Source organism: Triturus cristatus, chromosome 10, assembly GCF_964204655.1.
Source record: "Triturus cristatus chromosome 10, aTriCri1.1, whole genome shotgun sequence".
In the NCBI taxonomy this organism is placed as follows: domain Eukaryota; kingdom Metazoa; phylum Chordata; class Amphibia; order Caudata; family Salamandridae; genus Triturus; species Triturus cristatus.
In genome coordinates this window covers 500726101-500751095 of record NC_140593.1, presented here as the reverse complement: position 1 = coordinate 500751095, position 24995 = coordinate 500726101, and the positions used below count along the sequence as shown (strand labels likewise).

Below are 24995 nucleotides of genomic sequence, written 5' to 3'. Positions count from 1 at the left end.
TCAGATCCCCTCACTGCCACCCTCCACCAGCGCCCCTCATCTCTCCGTAGCGCCCCTATTGACCTCCTCCTCAGACTACCTCACTACCACCCTCTTCCAGTGCCCATCATCTCTCTGTAGCCTCTTCCCCTATTGACCTCCTCCTTGGACTCCCTCACTACCACCCTCCACCAGCGCCCCTCATCTCTCCGTAGCCACTCTCTCATGCATTTCATTTGTTGTATAGCGCTACTCATATCAGTGTAGGGCAGAGGTCTTCAAACTTTTGGGTGCCGAGACCCCCCTGTCAACATTTTCAGTCGTAAGGACCCCCTCCTGATAAACATTTCTAAACCTGTAGGCAGGGCTTCTGGAATTACGAGGCAGGTGAGGACCAAATTACACGACAGGCTTGACTAAATTGTGTGGGAAGAAAATTTAAATAATGTTATGTGATGCAGCGTTATTTTGGGATAGAATTGCTTCATTATTTTTAATTTTTTTGCACACAGTAACACTGAGGAAAGATTTCACCCCATCAATACCAGTTTATAACCAAAAAACAGCAATTAACATCAGAAACATGTATAGTCAACCTTTGAGATGGGCCTTCCACTCCGCAGGAATACGTGATGCCATATTAGAAGCTCACCTGGCCCTGGCCGGGAGCAGCAGGGGACCCTTAAAACCCTGACAGTCTTGTGCAGAGTTAAGCAATTTACCCATGCCACTTTCCTGTCACCCCTCCCTTCCATCCCTCTCTCCTCTCCTCTCCTGGATCCCTCTCTCACTTTGCAGGCCATTTTATTTCACCCCTTCTTACAACTTCTAAACTCTCCTCATTCAACTTCTCACTTCACCCTTAATCACCTCTTGCCATTCTGCCTTTTCACTGCCCTCATCTCTAACAGTTTCTCGCATTTATCTCATGGCCTCTCTGGCCCTGTCACCTCCCGTGCCCATCCGCACTTCTCATTCATCTCAAGTCTCTCCGTTCAAATTGTTGTCTATTTGTATCTTACACCTCTCCAGTCCCCCATTCATCTTTCACATCTATCCTTTGTTTTTTCACACCTTCTTGAACCAATGTCCCTCTCCCCTGTTACCTCAGCACCAGTGCTTAATTTGAGAAGGTAGTTTCCGTTGCTCCGCACTGGCACCTAATTGTGCACACTGGCAATATGACCGTCTGCCACATGCCACTTGATGGCTCTGTCTGTGTAATTTAGAGATGAGCAGAACAGCTGTTTATTAATTCAATATACATTAAAAACGATAAACTTCTGACATCCATGCCATTCTTATAGCTTTGGGGCTTGAAATAGTCACACTTGTACAGTGTTATGGTTGGTAGTTGCATAGGTATTGACATTGGCTGCACATGCAAGGCAATGGGTGGGTGGTTAAAGTTGCAGTGGCCTACTGGTGAGGGCCCTGGCACATGTTTAATTACAAATTAATCACTGCTCAGCACCCACCCTAGTACTCCCTCTCTTCCCCTATCGCTGCTGTCCCTCACCAATGTTGCATCAAATTACTTTTTAGGTCACAGATCATCTCTCAGCTATCTTCTCTCACAGTTTGACAGTAGCCCTCCTCTGTGCCCGCAACTTATCCTCACACTCACTTCTTGCGTGTCTGCACTTCCCTTCGGCACTTCACATTTCTCCTCATCCCTGACCTCTTCAATCGAATTCTCTCACTCCCTTGCTGTACTTTCTCATCCTCTCATCTCTCCTCACCGAGCACACGGGTCGGACCCGTATGCTCCTCTTGGCCTGTGCCACTCTGCTTAATGTTACCTAATTCAGGAAGGCACGAATTGTCTGTTGCGCTGTTTTGGTGCAGGCCGCGCAGTTATGGAACGTGCACCCTCCTTTGCTTCGCTCCACCAAGACTCTATTATCCTTTAGGAAGATATAAAAACCTGGCTCTATGCTCTGTAGGTCACCCCTTTTGGCTGGTTCTCCTTCCCCTTCTGTATGTTTCTCATTTGCCTTCAGGCAGCAGATGGCTATTAGTCCCAGGACACCTTTTGGTAATAGCAGCACACTACAAATGTAAATAATAATAGTAGTAGGCAGAAGCATGGGAGCGACTAGACCCAAACTTCACGAGGGGGCCTACACTCCCAGGCAGGGCTGGCCATAGCACTGGCCACACGTGGTGCAACAGTCTTTTTTGGTGGCCCATCCCCGTTTCCTCCTTCTCCATAAATTCCCTCACTACCACTCACCAACAAAGCACCTCATCTCTCTGTAGCAACTTTCTGACAAACATTTTTTTTTATAGTGCTACTCAGTTTACTCACAGTTCTGTGATCTGCATAGTACATGTTCTTTGTAGCAGGCACATTAACCCTCTGCACTCGGTGGATGAGAAGTGTGCCCATGTGAGTGCATGGTGAGTGATGCAACAGTGTGAGAGTAGGGAAAGAGGAGTGACTGCAGGGTGAGTGAGGTGACCATGAATTTGGGTGCGGATATAAGTGCAGAGTGGGACGAATGAATGCATGGTTAATAATGGGTTTGTTTGAGCAAATTGCAAATTGAGCAGTGAGGGGACAGGTGAATGAGGTGTCACATGAGTGCATATGAGTGGTGTGACCGCAGGCTGAGGTACAGGGTGGACAACGCAAGTGCATTGTGATTGCAGAGTGATCACTGTGAGTGCAGTGTGAGAGGGTGAATGATGTGAGTGCATGGTGATCAGTGTGAGTGTGAAAGTGAAGGGCGAGAATGAGAAGTGAGTTCTCTGAATGCGGGTGCATTTCCAAACACTTGAAGTAACTCAGCATATTATTGACGGCAGCGTAGGGTTTAAGATATAAGTTAAACTATTGCTATTCTGGCATTAATCAGCGATCGAGGGTGGAGGAAATAAATAATATGCTGACCCTGCAACACACTTCCAGTCCTATGGTTAGGGTTGCCTGCTCATTATTTTGATGTCCCAGACAGTACAAAAATAAGCAGTCACCTAAAGCTGTATATTTCAGCACTCATCTGTGCGTACTTGGAACAGCAAATATAAATAAAAGCACTTTTAATTTGTTCTAGGGCTGCCTCAATGATCCATGACTGATAATTAAAGGGAACAAAGACAGAAAAGTCACATTACGAATGAATGCATATGATTTTATGTACAATCCCATTTAGTGTCAAGAGGAGGCCTTTGCAGGCTCTAAACATCAAATGGCTAGTATTTTTCTTCTTGCAACCCTACTTTATATTTATTTTCATGAAATGCATTCTAACACACTACTGCAGTAACTGTAAAATACAAATGTAAGGAAAAGGCAGAGTTGGGGCCCAGGGGGTACTGGAACTAGAAAAAATCAGTAAGCACTTTACAAAAGGTATGTAAATCTGCAAATGGTCCTTAACGACCTGTGAAAAACTCAGGAGATAAGACTGCAGACAGCCCAGCGGAGCCCACAGCAGCTCGAGCTGAGACACACTAAGGGGGAGGAGGGGGGCTGAATCCCTTGTTGTGCCTCGCAGAAGTGTGACCGGGAATGCGCGACCCCCTTTCCATCACTTCACGGCCCCCCTGGGGGTCGCGCCCCACACTTTGAAGACCCCTGGTGTAGGGTGTCACAGTACTTTACATCACGCACACATTATACAGAGACAAACGATCATGCAAGTATGTAAATCAGTCTACAGGGAATGTCACATAAGCCAATGAGGATTATAAGGTGTAGGAATCACATGTCATACATACTGGTGGGCAGTATATTTTAAGAGGGTTTGGTCTGGAGGAAACGCAGGATTAAAGCATACTCCAGTGGTTAGGGGTTGGCTTTACTGACAAAAATGTATATCTGCTTAAACAAACTCTTTTAGCAATATTAGAATAATGTAAGACTGGGGAAGTTCTAACTATATTACAACACAAATAAAAGCTAAGTTCTAAGAATAACATTCAGGTTTGCATGCAACTCTTTGATGACAGTTCACAGGTCACTGTCCTACGATAGGATTGTAACTTCTGAACTGCAAATAACACACACATTTCTGTGACAAAGGCAGTAACCCACTGAGCTATCCACAGAAAGGAATATGCTACTTACCAGTATGCATCTGTTCTTGGCATGTAGAGCTGCAGATCTACACACTATGCATAGATCGCCATCTGGTGTTGGGCCCAGATGTTTGTACTTGTTTTTGTCTTGGAAAGTCTTTGGAAGTCACGAGGTATGTGACTCCTCCTTTGGATCATAGTGCGCATGGGCATCAGCTCCATCCTCAGATTGTTTTTCGCCAGCAGGGAAATGATGGAGCTTTGTAAGAAACAGGAAAGATGCCCAGGTATGCTGTATCTAAGTAAGATAATACTGGAACAGATAAAGGTAGCCAGGGAGGCGGGTGGGCGTGTGTAGATCTGCAGCTCTACATGCCAAGAACAGATGCATACTGGTAATTAGCATATTCCGTTCGAGGCATATGAGCTGCAGATTACACACTATGCATAGATTGTATAGCAGTATCCCCTCCTAGCGGCGACCAACAGTATCTGTTGCAGTAGTTTGAAATACAGTTTTGAGTACAGCCTGGCCCACACTAGCTTGTTGTTTAGTTTGCACATCGACACAATAGTGTTTTGTGAATGTGTGCGGTGTAGACCATGTAGCTGCACTGCAGATATCGTCTAAGGGAATGTTCCCTAAAAATGCCATTGAAGCCCCTATCTTTCGTGTTGAGTGTGCTTTAGGAGGAACAGATAATGTACGTTTTGCTTTGTGGTAGCAAACTTGTATGCATTCGATAATCCACCTAGCTATCCCAGATTTTGAAATGGGGTTGCCCTTGTGTGGTGGTGAGAAAGACACAAATAGTTGTTTGGTCTTACGAAAAGGTTGTGTTCTTTCTATGTAGTACAGCAGTGCTCTTTTGACATCTAAGGTGTGAAGAGCTCGTTCTGCGACTGTTTGTGGCTGGGAGAAGAATACAGGCAGCTCTACAGATTGATTGAGGTGGAAGGGAGAAATGACTTTAGGATTAGTTCGGAGAACAACCTTATTATGCTGCATCTGCAGAAAGGGTTCCTGAAAAGTTAGTGCTTATAGTTTGCTAACTCTTCGTAGAGAAGTAATGGCTACTAGGAAAGCAGTTTTCCATGTTAAGAATTGTAGTTCACATTTATGTAGAGGTTCAAATGGAGGTCCCATTAGTCTTGTGAGAACGATGTTTAAATTCCACACAGGTGAAGTTGGTACTCTGGGGGGAATTATTCTTTTGAGTCCTTCCATAAAAGCCTTTATGGCAGGTACTCTGAAAAGTGATAGATGTTGCCTATTTTGTAGATATGCTGCTATGGCAGCAAGATGCAGTCTGATAGACGTGTAGGCTAAGTTGCATCTTTGGAGGTGTAATAAGCAGCCTATGATGTGTTGGATAGACACATCTAGGGGATCAGTGTCGTTGTTATGACAGTATATTACAAAGCGTTTCCACTTGGCTGCATAGCATGCTCTAGTGGTAGGCCGTCTAGCTTCTTTCATGACGTTCATACAGTCAGGAGGAAGGTTAAGGTAACCGAATTCTAGGACTTCAGGAGCCAGATCGCTAAGTTGAGCTGAGCTGGGTCTGGGTGTTGGATCTCTCCATGGTTCTGGGTTAAGAGGTGTGGAGAGAGGTGTAATTTTTGGTGCGGAACTACAGAGAGTTCCAGCAATGTGGTGTACCATGGTTGTCTGGCCCAAGTTGGAGCAACTAGGATGAGCGTTAAGGAGTGTTGCTGTAGTTTGCGCACCACTAGTGGAATGAGTGGGAGAGGCGGAAAAGCGTACGCAAATCTGCCTGACCAGTTCATCCATTTTGCATTGCCTTTGGACAATGGGTGAGGATACCGGGTGGCGAAGTTTGGGCATTTGGCGTTTTCTTGGGTGGCGAAGAGGTCTGTGAGAAGTTGGCCTGGCATTTGCTGGTCACTAGTTATAGTGGCCACCTTGCACCAGTCCAATTCGACTCTTATGGTAGATCGGTTTAAGACAACCTTTTAAAGAAATCAATCCTAGTGGTAGCTGTGGGGAGCAGCCTTCAGGCTAAGTCTCAGAGGAATGTATAGCAGCTTGTTTTACCTTATAATCTCTTGAATTACCAAATGAAAGGACACCACACAGGTATATATATCAAATATATATGTATTTATTTCTAGACACACTCTACTAATCTCTTTATGAGATTAGAAGTTAGGAACACATTCAAACATCAACGTTTCACAATAAGTTAAGCACAAATATGGCTGGGGCCCGAGGGGCGTACCAGACCATATACTAAAAAAGAGGTTTAGGAAAGTCGACTTGCAAGGGGACAAGGCCTAGGGCCTGTAGAATCACTGGGGCTTCACTAATCCACCCAAGGCAGCTAAGTAAAAGACCCACGAGAGACGCGTGCAGTGTGACAACACAGCCGCGGGTTCCCTATTGGTTTCAATGGAGCAAATCGCGGTTGGATTTGTAAAGTTTTAGGGTACTTCGAGGAAGTCTACAAGCAAGCCACTTACAAGGTATGTAATTCGAGGGCCAACACACACTAGGGCACCGGAGTGCACGAGTTACCTCACCCAGGCAAGTCGGGTGCATAGGTGTCTTTTGGTGTCGGGTCGCGCCGTTGTTTTCTATGGAAGCCAAAGAAGATTTGCTGCTTGCGAAGACTGAAGAAGTGTCCGGTGGAATCCAAGGCTGGATTCAAGAGGAAGATGACCTGAAAGCAGAAGGAACAGTGTTCACAGTCACTTGCCAGTGACCCGGGCCAGGAAGATGGATGCCTACGGAAGTCGGGTGATTTCAGGTGATCAAGGGTATTTTGACTCTTCCACCACGAGGACCAGGAGGCGTCGACGACGGCCAGGAGCTGGAATCGGAGTGTTCCACGAAGTCTGCAGCTTACTGAGGTGTCGGCAACCGGATGGAGCCAACAAGCCCTGGCAACAGCAAGTCTCGTGGAATTCAAGAAAAGTCAGCGGGGCAGACCAGCAAGGCCTGAGGGACTCACCCAGCGAGGGTAAGTCAAGACAGGCCTGGAGCAACCAGGGGAGCCCTTTGGTTCGATGAAGAAGTCTTCAGGGGACCCACAAGCCAGCCGGCAAGAGATCGCGAAGACGCCTCATGAGGATTCACTTCACAGGAGCCCACGGTCACTCGGGACGAGGTAGGCCTCTGATTTTCGAGGGAAATCCTGCTGGAGGCTTGGGCCACACGTGATCCAAAGCACAAGTTCGTAGACCGTCGTGAAGGGGTTGCACTCGACAATAGTGTACGGTTCCCAGGTATTGCAGTTCCTCGTCACTCGTGGGGTCCACTCGCCTCAGCTTCGCTGGGGACTCACAATGGCCGTCGAGTAGTCAGGAAATCCAGTTCCGGGGCTGCAGGGACTTCGAACTCCGGCGGGAGCGGGAAAGTTTGCGACCGTTGATTCAAGTTTTTGGTGCCTGCCAAGCAGGGGAGTCACTCCTTGACTCCAAGGGAGATTCTTCCATCTTCCAAAGGTAGTGGAACGTCGAAGGGCCAGGATTCTTCTTGTAAAGCGTCGTCCAGGGATATCTAACTTGCAATGGCAAGGGTTACCTATCTTATAGTAAAAGAAAGGGAGGGACTAGCTCTATGACCACTCCTCTAGGAGGGTCAGGGGGTGGGTGGTTACACCCACTTCCCTTTGTCCAGTTTCGCGCCAGAGCAGGGGCTGGTAGCCCCTGAACCGGTTTGAGCTGGCATATGCACAGAGGAGCCTACTGCTCCCCCAGTGCAGGACTTCAAAGCACTCTAGGAGTGCACCCACCCTGCTCCAATACACTAAATCCTGTCTGGAAGGTGGTGACACCTCCCTGTGACAGGATGCCTATTGTTGTGCCTCCTCCACTGCGAGTTTCAGTCAGCAGCAGGAGGGCAGCCCAGTGGCTGTGCTGGTGGCATTCATTTTGTGATGCCAGGACTCTTTCAGATTTCTACTGTGTTTTTCCACAGTGGGTACATGTCGTCCCCTCTAGAAGGGTGGGATCATACTCCTACACCAGTTACTGGTGTGGGGGTATGATTCCAAGTTGTTTGACACCAAACACGACATGTTTTGATGCGGTCATTAAAAAGTTAGCATTTACCGGTAGGTTATAATGCACTTAAGAGTATATGGTTTAACCGCATCCACAAACAGCCACAGAAACCAAGCACCCTGCCCTCAGGATTGATAGGGCCTGTCTTAGGGGTGACTGATAGGTTTATATGTGTGTGTATGGTGAGATATAGGAACCTATACCTCAGTGAGGAGTGCTAACACTACCTCACCCAGGCTGCAGTAGCAGGCCTGTGGTGTCAGATTTAGTCTGCTTCCCAGGGGTGGCATAATACATGCTTCAGCCCCTGGTAGGCCTGTGAAGTACCTATGCCCTTGGTACCTAAGGTACCATATACTAGGGGCTCATAAGGTACCACAGTATCCAATCACTAGTGCATCTAATATGCACTCCAGTCATTTAAGGGAGTAAGCAGATAGGCCGGGGACCTGGATAGTAGGATCCCAGCCAGACTAGTCAAAAACCATTCAAACACCATCTGAAAAAACAGTTGAAGAACTTGCGGATGAAGTTCCCACTCGTAGATTTGTTGTGTTTGACGGCTCAACAGATCAGCTATTGTGTTTTGGATTCCTGGGGCATGTTGGGCCTGGAGAAAAATGTTCTGAGGTATAGCCCACCTCCATATGCTCTCTGCGAGCTGAGAGAACTGCAGAGAGTGTATCCCGCCTTGTTTTTGCATATAATACATGGCTGTCATGTTGTCCGTGTGGACTAAGACAGCTTTACCTGATATGTGTTTTTGAAATGCTTTCAAGGCTAGGAATATGGCTAGTAACTCCAGGTGGTTAATGTGGAGTAACTTTTGTTGAGGTGTCCACCTGCCCTGCATGGTGTGATGTAGTAGGTGAGCTCCCCAGCCAGAGAGTGATGCGTCCGCTGTCATAACTATTTGAGGAATCGGCTCTAGGAACGGTCGCCCTTTGGAAAGGTTCTTGGTGTTCCACCACTGCAGAGAGCGATGGGTACGACCGTCTACCAACACCAGATCTGTTAGCTGACCTTGAGCTCCGTTCCATTGGCGTGCTAAGCACTTTTGGAGAGGACGCATCTGGAGTCTTGCATGAGGCACTATGAATATGCAAGAGGCCATCATCCCTATGAGTTGCATGAACACTCGAGCTGGAAGAGAGTGTTGCGGTTGGAATTTGGTGAGAAGAGCTTATATGCTTGCTATCCTGGCGGGACTGGGATAGACCAGCGCCCTTGAGGTGTGTATTGTGGCACCGAGGTATTGTTGCGTGCTGGGACTTGGCGTGGTTTATTGTGAACCCCAGGTCGTGAAGTTGTTGAATAGTGGCGTGAGTGTGTTGTACACACTGACTGTATGAGCTGGCTTTTATGAGCCAGTCGTCTAGATATGGGAAGATGTGGATGTGTTGTCTTCTAAGGTGTACTGCCACCACCGCTAGGCACTTGGTAAACACTCTTGGTGCTGTGGTGACTCCGAATGGGAGTACTTTGAATTGATAGTGCTGACCGTCTACTACGAATCTGAGATATTTTCTGTGAGTGCTGTGAATGGGAATGTGGAAATAGGCATCCTTGAGGTCTAGGGTAGCAAGGTAGTCGCCCTGTGAAAGCAGAGGAAGGACCTGCTGAAGTGTGACCATGTGGAAACGGTCTGAGTGTATGTATAGGTTTAGGGGTCTGAGGTCTAAAATAGGCCTTAGAGAGCCGTCCTTTTTTGGTATGAGAAAATAGAGGGAGTAAACTCCCTTGTTTTGTTGGTGCAGGGGAACTGGTTCTATTGCACTTTTTTGTAGGAGGGAGATTACCTCCTGCTTTAGCAGTAACAGATGTTCTTGTGACATTGGATGCTGTTTGGGTGGTATGGTGGGGGGGTAGATGTTAGTTCGAGACAGAAGCCTGATTGAATTATCTGTTGCACCCACCTGTCTGAAGTGATGTTTGCCCAGGCAGGGAGGAATTGGTGGAGTCTTCCCCCGACTGGAGTGGAATGGTCTGGGGGAAGTGGAGGGAAGTCATGGTTGGGGATGGAGGCAGAGCGGGAGTTGTTGTTTTTGCCTCTGCCTTTGCTGTTGTTTCCCTTGTAACCACGCCTTTGTTAACCTCTAGTAATGGTGGATTGGGTGGGAGCCTTGTAAGAAGTGGAGGGGCTATCAGAGGAGTAGCCTCTGTGCGTGTTTCTGAAGGACGAGCAACAAAAGGACCGTCTGGGAGCTTGCGACTGCAAGTCTCCCATAGATTTGGCTGTGTCTGTATCCTTTTTTCATTTTCTCAAGTGATACGTCCACATTGGGGCCAAATAGGTGTTGCTCATCGAATGGCTGATTGAGTATGGAACTCTGGACTTCAGGTTTAAAACCTGAGATGCGTGACCAGGCATGCCTACGCAAAAGGACACTGGTGTTTATTGCCCGTGAGGCGGTATATGCCACATCTAAGGCACAACGGATGGAGGTGTTAGTGATGGTTTTACCTTCCTGTATGAGTTAATTGGCCCTGTTTTTATACCTGTCAGGGAGTTGCTGCATTATGGACTCAAGTTCATCATAATGTGCCCTGTCATACCTGGCTAAGAGCGCTTGGGTATTAGCAATGCGCCATATGTTTGCTGCCTGTGATGCTGTGCGTTTGCCAGAGGCGTCCAGGATTTTAGATTCCTTATCTGGTGGTGGTGCGTCACCTGATGTTTGGGAATTGGCTCTCTTCCTTGCATTGGAGACTACCAAGGAGTCTAGGGGTGTGGGCCCTTAATGTATGCTGGATCAGTAGGAGCAGCCTTATACTTTTTTTCTATTCTCTGGTTGATGACTCGAGCCCTGACTGGGTCTTTAAAGATCTCTGGTGTATGCTTAATGACACAAGAACACAGAGAGGGTGAGGGACTATCACTCTTGTTCCCCCTGGTTAAATCAATTAAACAACAAAAGAGTGACAAGGGGATAGGGAGCAAAAAGAGGCACGGGCAAAAACCAAAAATATTTGTTCTTTTAACAAATATTTTTGGTTTTTGCCCGTGCCTCTTGTATGCTTAATGACCCCTTTAAGCATGGGTAAAATTGAGGTGGACCTTTGTGTGGTGTCGAAAGTGTCCATGAGAAAATCTTCCTCTACTGGGTCTGTATGAAGGGCAACCCCGTGGTACTGGGCAGCTCTGTGAAGGAGCTGGTTGAAGCTGATATTGTCCTCAGGAGGGGAAGGCCTGGAGGGGTAGAAGTCATCCTGTGGGGTGTAAGGGACGTCTGGGACACTAATTATCCCAGGGGTCTGGGGAGCCAGTAGGGGTAGGGTCTCCTAGAGGTTGATCATCCACACCTCCCCATGCATCATCTGAGGTGTTGTCATTATCGTCATCTACTGGGGTAGGTGATGGTGTAGGAGAGCGGTGTGGTGGGGGAGGAGAAGGAAGAGGAGAAGGGATCCTTAATGGAGAGGTACAAACGTTGTAACCTTGATTTATATATGGAGCTGTTGAGGGGGTTATTCATGCCATTCCCAAGGGAGTGACTGCCATGTTCAAGTGCCGGGAACCCGAAGGCTTGCTAGCTTCAGGATGGTCAAAGGTGATTGTAATTTTCCTGGCCAAGGACTCTTTATCCTTTGTTAGGCTGCGTTGATCTGGGCCTTTTGCCCCTTTTAACAGACGCATTGTGTGAAGTGGTAGTTGTAGTGGGCTGGGGTAACAGGGAGGGACTATCTTTTTTAACTCGATACCTCATTTAGCAAACAAGTCCTTCTGCTGTCAAATCTGTTCGGTGAGAGTATTATTGATGAATGTGGCTGTTGTGAATTCTTGACCCATGAGGCTCGAGTTTTGTTTGAACTCGATGCTTTCAATGTCGTTGGTATTGATATAGCTCAAGGGGGGGGGGGGGGGGAGAGAGCTTTAGATAATTTGAGCAATACACTTCTGTTGAGAGTGTCATGCGTTTCCCTTGAGAAATATTGGGGATTAAATACCAATTTGTTGTTATTTGGCGGGTCGTACTGCCACTCGTTAACTAAACACCTGTCAGTTTCTTTCTTTGCCACCTTGAACTCAGGGATAACCGAGGATAAGTCTTGGTATTCCAGTGTGTTTTTTTGTGGATAGATTTCACTTTCCCTATTTGTTTCTGGATTACGGCTAACGCCTGAGCCGTGTTCCTGGGTGAAGGTAGCCTCACCCGGTCTTGTTTCCCTTTTTGCCGTCCTGGTGTTCCCTACTACTGATTGTGTGGCCTGAGTTTTTAGATTGTTTTTCACCTTACTTGCTGCAGGTTTGAATAAACTATATATTTTTTCTGGCAGAGGTGGCTCCCTTATGTTATGGATTGAGGTACTTTGAGTGGCAGGAAGTGTAGGAGATAAGGTCGATTGCTCCTTGAGGCTTACTGCTTCCATGCTGTTTTGAGTTACTTTACCGTCTTGGGGAATTCCGTTTTGAATGGATGTTGCCCGGATTAGATCTAATGCCTGGCTTGTTTGTTTGCTCTTTCTGGACTTTCTCAGTCGTTTTCTCTCCCGTTTGGATAGTGGCTTGTGTAATTTTAATTGTCTTGACGGAGACTGCTTACTTTGAACTTGGAGTGATGAATTCAAGGCACCTGAGTTGTCAAGTATGCTTGGTGGATTAGATGTGGGTGTTGTTGTCTTGATTGATTTGATTAGTGCAGGGGTTTATCTTATTTCGCTGTTTTTGTGCCCCACGGTGGAATTGAGACATTCCAAGTCTTTTTCCTTTAAAGCATCTTTTTCTTTTAGAGCTTCTTTTTCTTTCTCTATTGGTGTTGCAGGCTTGGTTAAAACTTCTCTTGTTGTAACCAGTAGTTGTGTCAGTAGAGTTGGAACTAAAGCTAACTTATCGATTATTTGGGTGCAGTGGCAGTGACACATTTGATAAGCTGTTTCCCGGTCTCGCTGCACCCTCAGGATCATCTCATTGAAGCTGTGCAACTTTTGTTCGACCCCCTGAACATGGATTGCGAGGATATTCAGGAGGTCAACTTGGGTGTCCAATTTGTCTGCATGGAGGATCATTGCTTTGCTGATCGTGTCCATTGTGTTTAGCAGGTGAGGCCAGACTGGGGATGTTAATGGGCCACTTTGTTCTACTGGTGATTGGCGAGCGCGATTTTCCTGGTGATGCGAGTACCCTGAGAATGGCTCGCTCTGATGGTCAGAGAATCTGCTGGGTGATACCTTATTTTGAGTGGGTGGTATCTGGGTGGTGGATCCTGGGTGATTTAATTGGCATGACGTTTTGTCATTTGCTTTACCCTGACTGAGGTCCTGGCAGTAGTGCTTTTCTATTTTCGGTGTGTGGAAAAGTGAATCAAGTTTATCTTGCTTATGGGTGTTTGAATTGATGTTCCCCCGACAAGCGGGGGAGTAGGCTACTGACAACGAATATGGCATGCCCAAAGGACTCGAGGTGATTATATTAAACTGATGTGTTGGCTCCCTTTCGATGTGCCCATCTTGTCTGCTGAGACCGCTGTATCCGGGTGAAGATTGTTGTTGCTGGGACTGGCAGGGCGTATCCAAAATAGACGAGTGGAAATGAACAAGTGCCTCAGTTACCTGGAAGTTATTGCTTTGGCAGGTTTCTGGATGTTGGAGGGCTTTGGGTGTTAGTAATTGGGGATGTTGAATTTCTTTATTTTTGTTACCCGTGGAGTCCAAACCCGTGTGCAGGGGTTCTTTCTTTTCTTTCCTTTCACCCTCACTGTTGGTAGTACTTCTATCGCTTAGACAGTTAGTGTCGGCATCTTTTTGGAAGTCTTTGTCATTATTTGTTGTGTTGTTTGTGTTAGCAGCTTTCTAGTGTTTGGAAGCGTGACGACTCTGGTTTTCCTCTGTGGTTTTAATTGCGACCTTTAGAAAATCTGTAATCAGTGCCCGTTTGCTGCTGTTCGGGCAGGAGTTATGCCAGTTTAGAGCCGTATGGGTTATTTTCTTGCTTCCAACACACTTGCCTTGTGGGGCGGACTCTGCTGAGTTTTTTTTTGTCCTTTCCACTGTGCTTGCCTTGGCTGCTGGTACTTCTGTTATGGCTCCGCACTCGTGCCGTGCTTCTGTGTCCTCTGTGTTTAGCTGGCAAGGAACTACAGAGGACGTACCGGGGGCGATGTTCATTCGGGCCGTAATGTTAGTCAAGGCTCCCGCCTTACCCTTGTCCTCATCCTTATCCTCCACTTTTTCGTTTTTTGATGTGACTTGTGGGTGTTTATCCTTATTTTCCCCCTCCTCTTGTTCTCCCGGACCGCATTTCAGGATTTCACCGAATTTTTGTAGCCCACACTCTGACCGGCCTAGTGCGCTTGCCAGGCACCATGTGGCGCATACACGTGCTGGTCACTGGTCGCTGGATCTATGCTGAGCTGGGGCTCTGAGTACTGAACGTGTGTGTCATATTGGATTTGCATGCAGGTAGTTGTACAATTGGCAATACTTCAGATGGTTTTTGTATTGTTATTTTTACCAAGGTGTAGCCTTTGGGAATAGACCCAATTGTTTGTTTTTAAAGTTCAAAATGTTTTATTAAATTTTCCATAATAATGAACAAGTACAGACATTACAGAAAAAAATTATCATAAGCGAAAATACCTATATAAAATAAGAAATTACCAAAAGCATCTCTAAATACAATAGGTAAAGAAGTATAAATAATCAATTAAAGGAGGGAAGATAAACTAAAAAGAAGGGAAGGGAGGGAGCCATGGAAAATTGCAATGTCAACTTATTAGAAAAAAGAGCTACATATATCATATAAGGCTATAAATAGACTGACTGCAAAACGGTGAATCAAATATAAATATACAATTATAAAGCCAAGTATACATCTATAGGTAACCAAAAAGAGTGAAACAAATTAGAGTTATGATTGATCCCTTTTAGGGATAATTGAGCCCCTCTTCTTGTAAAAATAACCCATGACCACCAAGCATGAACCGATAAAGACGAAATATCCTTCCAGCAAAATGTAATAGACTTTAAAGCAGCTGACAATAGGAAATTAAACAGTTTACCTTCTAATTCAGTTAAGTTATGCAGAAGACCAACAGATTTACATATTAATATTTTGTAAGAAATAACATCATGAATATGAAATGTTTGTTGAATAATATCCCAAACATCAGACCAAAATTTAAAAATTAATGGACAATCAAAAAGCATATGTCTTAATGATCCAGGAAATAATTTACAATGCCAGCAAATGTCGTCTTGCATCAGTTTAGCACGAAATAAATGCACTGGGGTCCATAAGCAATTAAATAAAATATAAGAATTAGTTTGGTAAAGTGAAACAGGCAGCCATCCTGAAATACTATTAAGCCAAACAGTCGTCCAAATATCGTTGGACAAAGAAAGTGAAAGCTCAGCATTCCAAAATGTTGAAATAATATGTAAATTGTTTCCTATAGAATTAGATAATTTTTTATATAAAATAGAGACAGTATGTGATGATGTAGAAATAGTTCGAATATATACTGCTAAATCTACTTTAACATTAAACGGAATACCATGAGGAAATGAATCTAAAATTGAATTACATAAAGACTCATATTTAATAAAATCAGATTGAGGTAAACTAAATTTCATTTGTAAAGCTTCAAAAGAAATAAAAACATTGTCGAGATAGATGTCTTTAAGATAAAAAATACCAGCTTTAATCCAAGCACTCCAAAAATTAACATTTCTATTCAATTTAATCACATTACTATGCCACAATGACATATCTACAGTATGACTCATAGGGGTCAAAAAAATTGAATCCAGGTCATTAAAAATGAGTTTAGTGGATTTAATAATAACCGATTTATGCACATATGTTGACCTATTGGACATTGTTAGCAAGGTGGTCAATGGAAAAGGATCCACAAGAGACTGCTCTATATGAAGCCATGTAGGTTGGTTATTTAAAGAGGAAGGAGGAAACCATATGGAACTTTGTTTCAGTATAAATGCCTTGTGGTATAGAAAAAAGTCAGGCAAGCCAAATCCAGCATTGCATTTGGGTATTTTTAATTTTTTATAACCAATACGAGTTGATTTATTATTCCAAATAAATTTGGAGAGAAGTCTATCAATGTCCTTATAGAATTGCAATGGAAATTGAATAGGAATCATAGCAAGCGTATAAAAATTTTTTGGAGCGATAGTCATTTTAATGGAGTCCATTCTACCCCACCAAGAGAGGTGAAGTGAAGACCATTTAGACGCTTTATCTTTAATATAATTCAGAATAAAGTTACTATTTAATGTTAATGTTGCTTTAATGGAGGATGCAAATAGAATCCCAAGATATTTTAATTTATCTTTTTGCCACACAATATCAGCCATGGGTAACATATCAGGAGTACAAAAAATGTTTAAAGGAAAGAATTCAGTTTTATTAATATTAAGTTTATAGCCAGAAACCATGGAATATTTTGCAATAATTTCTAATAAGGCAGGTAATGAAGATATAGGTTCACTAATAAATAATAGCACATCATCAGCATAGGCTAAGGTTTTGATATTAATCTCCTTAATCTTAATACCTTTAATATTGACACATTTTCTTATATGAGTAAGGAAAGGTTCAATTCCAATGAGAAATAAAAGTGGAGAGAGGGGACAGCCTTGTCTTGTGCCTCTAAAAAGAGAAAACTGACTAGATACTAGGCCATTGATAAATAAACGAGCAGTAGGGGCATAATACAGAGCAGAAATCATGCGTATAAACGAAGTACCAAAATTAAATGATAATAAGGTTTGAAATAAAAATTGCCAATGGATTTTGTCGAAAGCTTTCTCTGCATCCAGAGCCAAAATTCCTGCGGGGGAACTTAAAGTGGAACTCTGCTCAATAACGTGTAATAAGGTTCTTGTGTTATTTGTAGAATATCTATTCTTCATAAAACCGGATTGATCAAGATGTATAATAGAATCTAATATAGGGGCCAGTCTAGAAGCAAGTATTTTAGCATACAATTTACAATCTTGATTAATTAAAGAAATAGGGCGGTAATTTGAAACAAGAGTGGGGTCTTTATCTGGCTTAGGGAGTACAATAATTAAAGCATCAGTAAAAGAACCTGAAATCGTTCCTGAAGAGCCAAAAAAAGTAAAAAGTTGAAATAAATAAGGCAAAAGTTGGGACTGGAACTCTTTATAAAACTCTGCTGGGATACCATCTGGACCAGGGGATTTATTTTTTTAATGGATTTAATAGCAGCTAAAATTTCATCTGTAGTAATGGGTAAATCTAGCCCAAGCCTGTCCGAGTGCGAAATTTTGGGCAAATCACATGTATTTAAAAAAGAGTCCAGTATGGAGGGATCATGAGGATCAGGCTTATTATATAAAGTAGAGTAAAAATCCAAAAATTCCTTAACAATATCGTTATGAGATATTGCAATTTTACCATTAGGGCCATGAATTGAGGTAATTTGCGTTCTATCTTTTTTGATACGTAAGTAATTAGCTAAAAGCTTCCCAGATCTGTTGGCATTAAAACGGAATTTAGCCTTAGAATTAGAAATTTGGATGCCAGCTCTTGTACTAAGGATTGAGTTAAATTCATATCGAAGTTTTTGTAGCTTGACTTTAAATTGAGGGTCATTTGATGAAATAAAAAGCCTTTCAAATTTCGCAATTTGTTTTTCCAAACATCTAATACGTGCGTTGAATGTTTTATTTTCATAGGCCATAATTGAAATAGTGACACCCCTAATGTATGCTTTAAAGGCGTCCCATCTATTGACCATAGAAGTGGATCCTTCAGGATTGAATAAAAAATAGTCTTGAATAGCATTTAAGATTTTAGGCTTATTATGTTCATTAAGAACAATTCCAGTATTCATACGCCATCTAGTTTGGTTTGCAAAAGTTGAAGTTAAGTTCAGAACAAAAGAAATCAAGGCATGATCTGAGATGTCAATATTACCAATCTTAGGGTTCTTAACAGACCTAAACACAATTCTGTTGCTGAGTCTGCAGCTAAGACTGCTGTGGCTGTAGCTGTGGCTAAAGCTGTAGCTGTTGTTGGGCGCCAATGGGCATTGAAACCGGCACCCTCCGCGGAATGGAATCCGTGCTCAGTTGGGGGCTGTCGCTCGGCCTCGCTTGCTGCCCCCACCTGCCACCTGAGACTTGTGATTGGTGTTGCCAGACCCCCCGCTGTTGAAATCGTCAGGCCAAGTGGGCCGCGGACTGCGGGCTGAGAGCTGGCAGCAGGGAACCTGGAGTAGCAAGACAGCCGGAGTTCTCCTCGCGGCGGTCTACCGCGATCTACAGCATCACCAGACCCCCGCCGTGTGGAGATCAATGGGGCCGGGCTGGGCCGCAGGCTGAGAATCGGGACTATTGTATAGCCTGGAGACGCGGACAGCCGGCATCCTCCTCTCTGCGATCAACAGTGATCTGCGGAAAACACGGAACTGGATTGCCACTAGTATTTGTTTTGCAGCCCGAAGTCTCTGTTGCAAGGCAGGCGGCATCAGCATTTTCAGTCATACCCCACTGACGGCTGCCGCAGTTTGACCTCTTCTCTTCCTAATCATTTCCTGCGCCTTGGGTCTAGGAGAGAAGTAGGGCCCAGCAGGGTCAGGTCTTTCCTTGAGACACAAAGGGTTTCTTTCTTGCCCCTCCTCTTCTTCTGGTGGCGAGCCCCCGCTTCCTCTCCTTCTCACTGGCACCATGCTCATCTCCATTCCTCTCCCTGCATGCTAGAGGGTCCCCCTCCCATCCTTGCCCCCCAACAGCTCCAAGCAAGGAGCTTCTTCTCACAGACTACATTGCTCAGAGCCTTACAGGGAGATGTCTACATCACTTTTGCTTGCTTCATAGAACATCAACGGTAAGTCACTTTATATTAAACATAAAAGAATGCCTCATTATTTCCACATGAAACATTTCAACATTGCCTTCATTCAACAAGCCCACTTATACCCGGATGAATACCAGAAGCTCACACAGGATTGGGCATGCACTGTTATCGGTAACAGTAGGCAGATGGAGGCAGCTGGAATACTCTCACCTACCTGCAGCTAGTCTCAAAAGTGTGGGGTGATCATTCTTCTTAGACGTATTCTCCCTTGCATGATACTCAAAACTTAGACAGACATGGCAAGCCACTGGGTCTTTGTCAAAATTCCTTTCTCAATTAAGGTTTGGTACTTGGCTCCATATATGCTCCTAACGCTGATAAGACCAGTTTTCTGGCCCACCTCTTTCACAGAATTTGGTCACACCCTATTGTTCCTGGGGGGTGACTGAAATATTGCCCCACATCCACTCTGGCAGATCCAACTTGTGCAACTGATTGGACAGGGCGGTCCTGCGGGATGTTGGAACATGACTTAGTGGATTTGTGGCACCTACATTTTTTTCATGACCAAATGGCACTCAATCCCAAATGGATTTTTTTTCTGCTCCATGGCCCGCTACTCTCCTTTGTCACTGGCTGCTGTAGCGCGGCGCAGCCTGGTTTCTTTAGGCCCTGCGCAGCGCTGGAAGAAATACACACCACTCGTGCTACTGTGTGTAGCAGGAAGACCCGAGCGGTCTTCCGGCGTTTATTTATCTGCTCGGGACAAGCCCGCCCCGAGGAGTGCATGCTAGTGAAACAATGTATAGGAGAGCTCGGACGGCTCGCTACAGCTCTCCTTTTCTATAGTACCTGTGCATCATAGCCGGCATGCTCACGGGGACGTACACACAAAGTCCTTGAACTTCTGGCTCGGCACAGGGTTCGGTCGGAGACCATACTTCTGGCTCCCGGAGTTGGAACTAGTCTCTGCTTGAGCTGGCATGTCTGGTGCTGATACGAGGCCCTGGCTGAATCTCTCTGGAGACATACTGGAGGCTGCTGTCACAGATCATGGCATGGTGCGACCAAATCTGGCCGAGGGGTGTTCGGACAGAATGTTGAGTTGTAAATAGCGGTAGACAGAAATATTGGAAGCAAAATATCATAATACAAAAAGAGAATTGCAGCAGCTCGATTGCTGGGTAGACTTAAGCTTGCGGTTATATTTTGCGAGGAGCAAGGCGATGATGAGGGTTTGGTGTGACCTCCGAGCGGCTATGCTGCAGATCTTTAGCTCGCAAGGTGGATAGGCAGGCTAGATTGCATCAGCGACTGAGGAATAAGTAGTCCACAGAATCAGAGGCTGGAGTCCCTAGGATTAGGCACTGAGCAAAGTGGAGGACGTCTGGCTGACTTCGACAGGGGACGCAGACACGGCTACATGGACGCTATCCGCCTGGCACCTTAAGGGCTCACAGAGAGACTTCTCAATCTCACCAGTGGGTTAGGGTCCTTTCTCCATAGCATCCCAGTAACTGGTTCTCCTGCGGTCATCGCTGGGGAACGCAGTCTCTAACCCTCTGGTGTCACTTCATAGCAGGATCTGAATGTGGGCCCTGGTGAAGGCCGACACAGGACAAGTGAAGTGTTTTCACTCTGCAAGTGAAGATGTAATGGTGCACTCGACCCCTGGAATAAATGTACTTTTGCAGGTTATCTCTTTCCTTAAAAAAGACCTTCAAACAGGTCACTAGGTGTTATTGACAAGGTCTCTACAAAGCCAAATAGGCTGGTGCAGTTACCCCAACACAAAGAATAAAAAAATAAAAAAAAGCTCCAGAGGATGCTTTCATCTGGATCTCCTTTTGCACGAGTTACAGGACTTTTCTCTCTGCCAGTAGAAGGGCCAGCAGACTGAGGCTTGAGAACGACTTAGCAGCCCTGGATCGACAGACGGGAGCTTACTGCGGTCAGTTCAGCGGAGATTCTGAAAGTTCCAGCTGGCTTGCATTGCTGGCAAGGGCCATGAACTTCTTCATAGCATAGTAAGCATTTTACCCAAGAAGTTTTCACATATACTGAGCCACATCTCCTTTCTGGAAATCGGATGTAAACATTTTTGTAGGACTTGCTACCTAAACATTAGGCAGGGGTCTTCAGGCAAATGTGACTAACTCCTCTTATGTTAATACAGATACAGGATTACAGAAAAATTAACTATAAAACTTCCATATGAGTTTACTTTAGTTTCTGGTGCTTGTGCTCTCCTTCGATTTCCTAGCTACAAGTTCACGCAGTTTTCCCAGCACTCAGGACTCCAAAGCAGATAAACAAACAAAACTGTTGGACTGGCACCCCAGAGGTCCCAGTGGCATTTTGTTGAGTTGACATATTGATGTCTGATAGTCAACTAAAGCTCCTTTCGTTGACCATAGATTATTTTGGAGAAATAATCACTTTCTGCTTCAGAAAAAGGATCATCTTTAAAATCAGGAACTGCTAAAATGCTTTTGGGCTTCGACTAGACACATTCAATCTCATTCTAAAGTTATGCCAAAAATGTAAAATAAATTGTGCAAATGTTTTTTTCATCCAGGTTTTGCATTGTGGGCCTATTACTTGATGGTACCTGGTAAATATTGTACATGTGAAACTGTTTATAAGTGGTATTACAACACAAAAGATCTTTTGCACAAAAGGTTTTTGTTAATTATTTCTCGTTATGTACATTGAGGTGGTACCTTGGGGATATTGTATAGGAAATACTGTGCAGCATTGTCAAATAATCAGCGGGTTGGGCCCTTCCATCATTGTGCTTCAATGGCCTACATCCCTGTACCTTTGCCTTTCAACTGCCCAGTTCATTCACCTTTGTGTTCTCTTGGTCCTTAGTCACACAGCTCTCCCTCATACCACACACCTCTCTTTCCCTCATTGGTCTGTTAACACAGCACCACCCTGCCTGTTAGTACTCACGTGCACCTTAATGTCCTATACACATATCTGACTCCACCCTGTCACATGCAATCATCTCACCCTCATTTGACACATACTCACAACTTGTAGACTCTTTCACAGACAATGCTTTACAAACTACTCTTGCAGTCAAGTGCATGTTCTTCATCTTCTCAGTGTCCCCTTGCTTTTCAACACATGTGAATTCCATGGGTAATACCAAATGAGCACACCCCTCTCTATCGTGTGTTCTCAACACACAAACGCGAACAAATAAATACTGACATATACACACACCGCCTCCATAAAGGTGCATTCACACTCCTCTCCCATCAGTGACACAAGCTCAGCCTATTTCAAGCACTGCCACATACAAAAATATATGTGTTTCAATGTGCCTTACACACAAATACCCCTCACTATCACATAAGCATACATTCTCGCCAATATCACAAGACATACATACCTTCTCCCCTCATTGGTGCATCCATTCACACTTTCAATGCCACTCAGCCTTCGTCATACCTCTATTCTCTTTTGAACCCTGTAGTCTTTCTTGATTTAAATCCCAGAAGCTGCAGTGCAGGGGTTTTAACCTTCTAATATTCAAGGAGAGGTGAAAAAACTGTAGGAGACAGGCACGCTAAGAAAGGCAGCTGGAACTCTCAAAACTCGAAAGTGGTTCAAATCCTACCAGCAGTGGCAGATCTTGCGTCCATACTACTTTCATTCATTCATCAAACACTGTGGCAAGGAAATATAAAGTCAGTCAAGGAATGTTTCTATGTTATTAGGCTGTCACTGCTCTGAGAGGAAGAGGTAAACATAAGGGTGCGAGAAGTAGAATAGGGACAATGGTTACCCTATGCACCACTGAATGATGTTTGTGCTTTTTATCAGTACTACTATTGCTAAATTTAGGAATAACTGCTGAGTATTATGGCAACCCACTGGTGATGTAAATAATGTTTTTTGATGTTCATAGTCCAGCATTCTTATTGTTCCCTGCCTCAGGAAGATTGTACTTCCTCCATCTGACCAGTTCCTGCATTATCTTTATGTTGACAGGGCCAGTGCTTTCATAAAATAGCACTAGAAGAATGGAGCCACTGGGTGGTGGAGCCAAATTACTGATAGAAGGAGGGATGCATTTTTCCGGTATAAGTGGAGGGCATTAGCTCAAAAACTTTCCTTAGAGCCTCATTTACTATATTTTGATGCACAGCAGCATTGCAAGTATTCCTGCAGCGCTGCCGTGAGTCAAAATAGAAGGGCAGGAATGCATTGTATCTACAAGATGTGGCACCTTCCTGTCCTCTCTTGCGCTGGTGCACAAACAGCAGCCATACACCAACTTAGACACCCTGACACCATGGTGTAAGAGTGCGTGCGTTGCAGGGATGATTGTTTATGTGCAAGAAGGAACACCTCCCTGCATATAAAAAATCATAAAAGGCGGGTTGCTCCTCTATATTTGCTGCAGAATGCAACACACATAGAAAGAGCAAAAAAACAAGGAGAAATAAAAGTATTTCTCCTCTTTGTGCCACTTATGCACCGCCCCTAGGGATTCGTAGGATTGTGACGCATTCCCTGGTTACGACATTTTGTAAATCTGGGAATGTGTCAGGTTCCATGGATGTTGCTTGGGAACGCCCGCAGCAGCACCCATGGAACGCCCCTTTCACTCAGAGTAATTAGTAGAATGGTCCCATATTTAAAAGGCCACGAAAAGTCAAGCAGGGTGACTTTATGCAGCCTTGTAAATGTAAGCAGGCACGCTGCACCACTCGTGCTTCTAAAATAGTGATGCACCGGCGCCGCAATGGGTTTAGAAATGAGGCCCTATGTTTCCTGGAGTGAGTGCTAAAAAATCCTTGTATCCTTCCTGCATTCAGCCTGTGGTGCCCACTTACCTTGGCCACCGTGTACACGGCGCTTGATCCTAGATGTACGTGTGCACAAAGGTGTTTGTAGGAGTAGGGGTTTTGGTGAGAGTGGATGAATTTTGAATTCCAGATTTGGCTTGATCATAGGTTCTTCAGATAAAAAATGTTAAAATAGAAAAGCGTGCCAAATTTTCTTTACTCGCAAAGCTTTCTTTACTAAAAGGGGATACGCATAGTTAAGATTTCAATGTAGAATCCACGAGAGTACACCAAGACACTGCAAACATAGGGCCTCATTTACAAAGCCGTTGCGTCACTGGTGTGTCACCTTTTTTAAAACACCGGCGGCACAGTGTGCCTGCCCATATTTACAAGGCCATGTAAAGTTACCCAGGGTGATTTTTCATGACCTTGTAAATATGGGTTCCTTTCACGCATTACTCTGGATAAAAGGGGCATTCCATGACTGGTGTTGTGGGTGTTCCCACGCAACATCCATGCAACCTGACACATTCCCGGATTTACAACATTTTGAAAAGCTGGGAGTGAGTCAGAATCCTATGCCTCCCAAGGGGAGGTGTAGGAGTGGTGCAAGAGGAGACATACTTTTATTTCTCCTCATTCTTTTCTCTTTCTATGCATTCTGTATTCTGTAGCATGCATAGCAAGAGGAAAATGTCATCACAGATTGTATTTTGGCTTCCTGCACAAAAAAATCATCCCCGCAATGCAGGCATTCGTAAAAAATGACTCACGGGTGCCTGCGCTGGCTCATGGCAGCCAATTGTGTGCCAGCGCAGGGGAAAGCACACGCATGCATTGCATTGTTGTCAACACGATGCATCAAATGTGCTTTGAAAATGATGCAGTTCTGCACAGGTAAATGGCTTGCAGCACGACGCTACATCATTTTCTTGTAAATGAGGGGGTATATTGACCACCCCCAAATTCATGCAGCAAATTAACTATGCCAAAGTGCTTTAAAAGTGTACAAATCAACACAAAACTCGCCACTGTTTTCAAATCTTATACCACTTAAAGGCTCATAATTACCAGTTTGAACTTAATAAATTATTATTATTTTTGGAAATAACTTTTTCAAAACACACAGTCTTTGTTTATTTCGTTCTCTTCCAGAAGTAAAACGTTTACATACATTTGTTTGCATACCATTTCCCTTGAAGTTGGAAAAACATTCCTATACCGTTTTAAAAATAGTAAAATTCTGTACTAATTTATTTCCATTTTCTAGTCATTGTTGACAAAAAAGCTGCCATCTAGAATGAAAGTGTAACCAATTTTAGAACATGTACTGGTGCTTTTTTACATGGAAAACAGGCGCCAGAATTGAT

General features: G+C 44.5%; 1 protein-coding gene across 3 annotated transcripts in view; it reads right to left on the bottom strand.

Annotated features, from left to right (window-relative positions):
• ESYT2 (extended synaptotagmin 2) overlaps positions 1-24995 on the bottom strand; it is a 769824-nt gene that overhangs the window by 249065 nt on the left and 495764 nt on the right. The gene's annotated exons all lie outside the window — the stretch shown is intronic.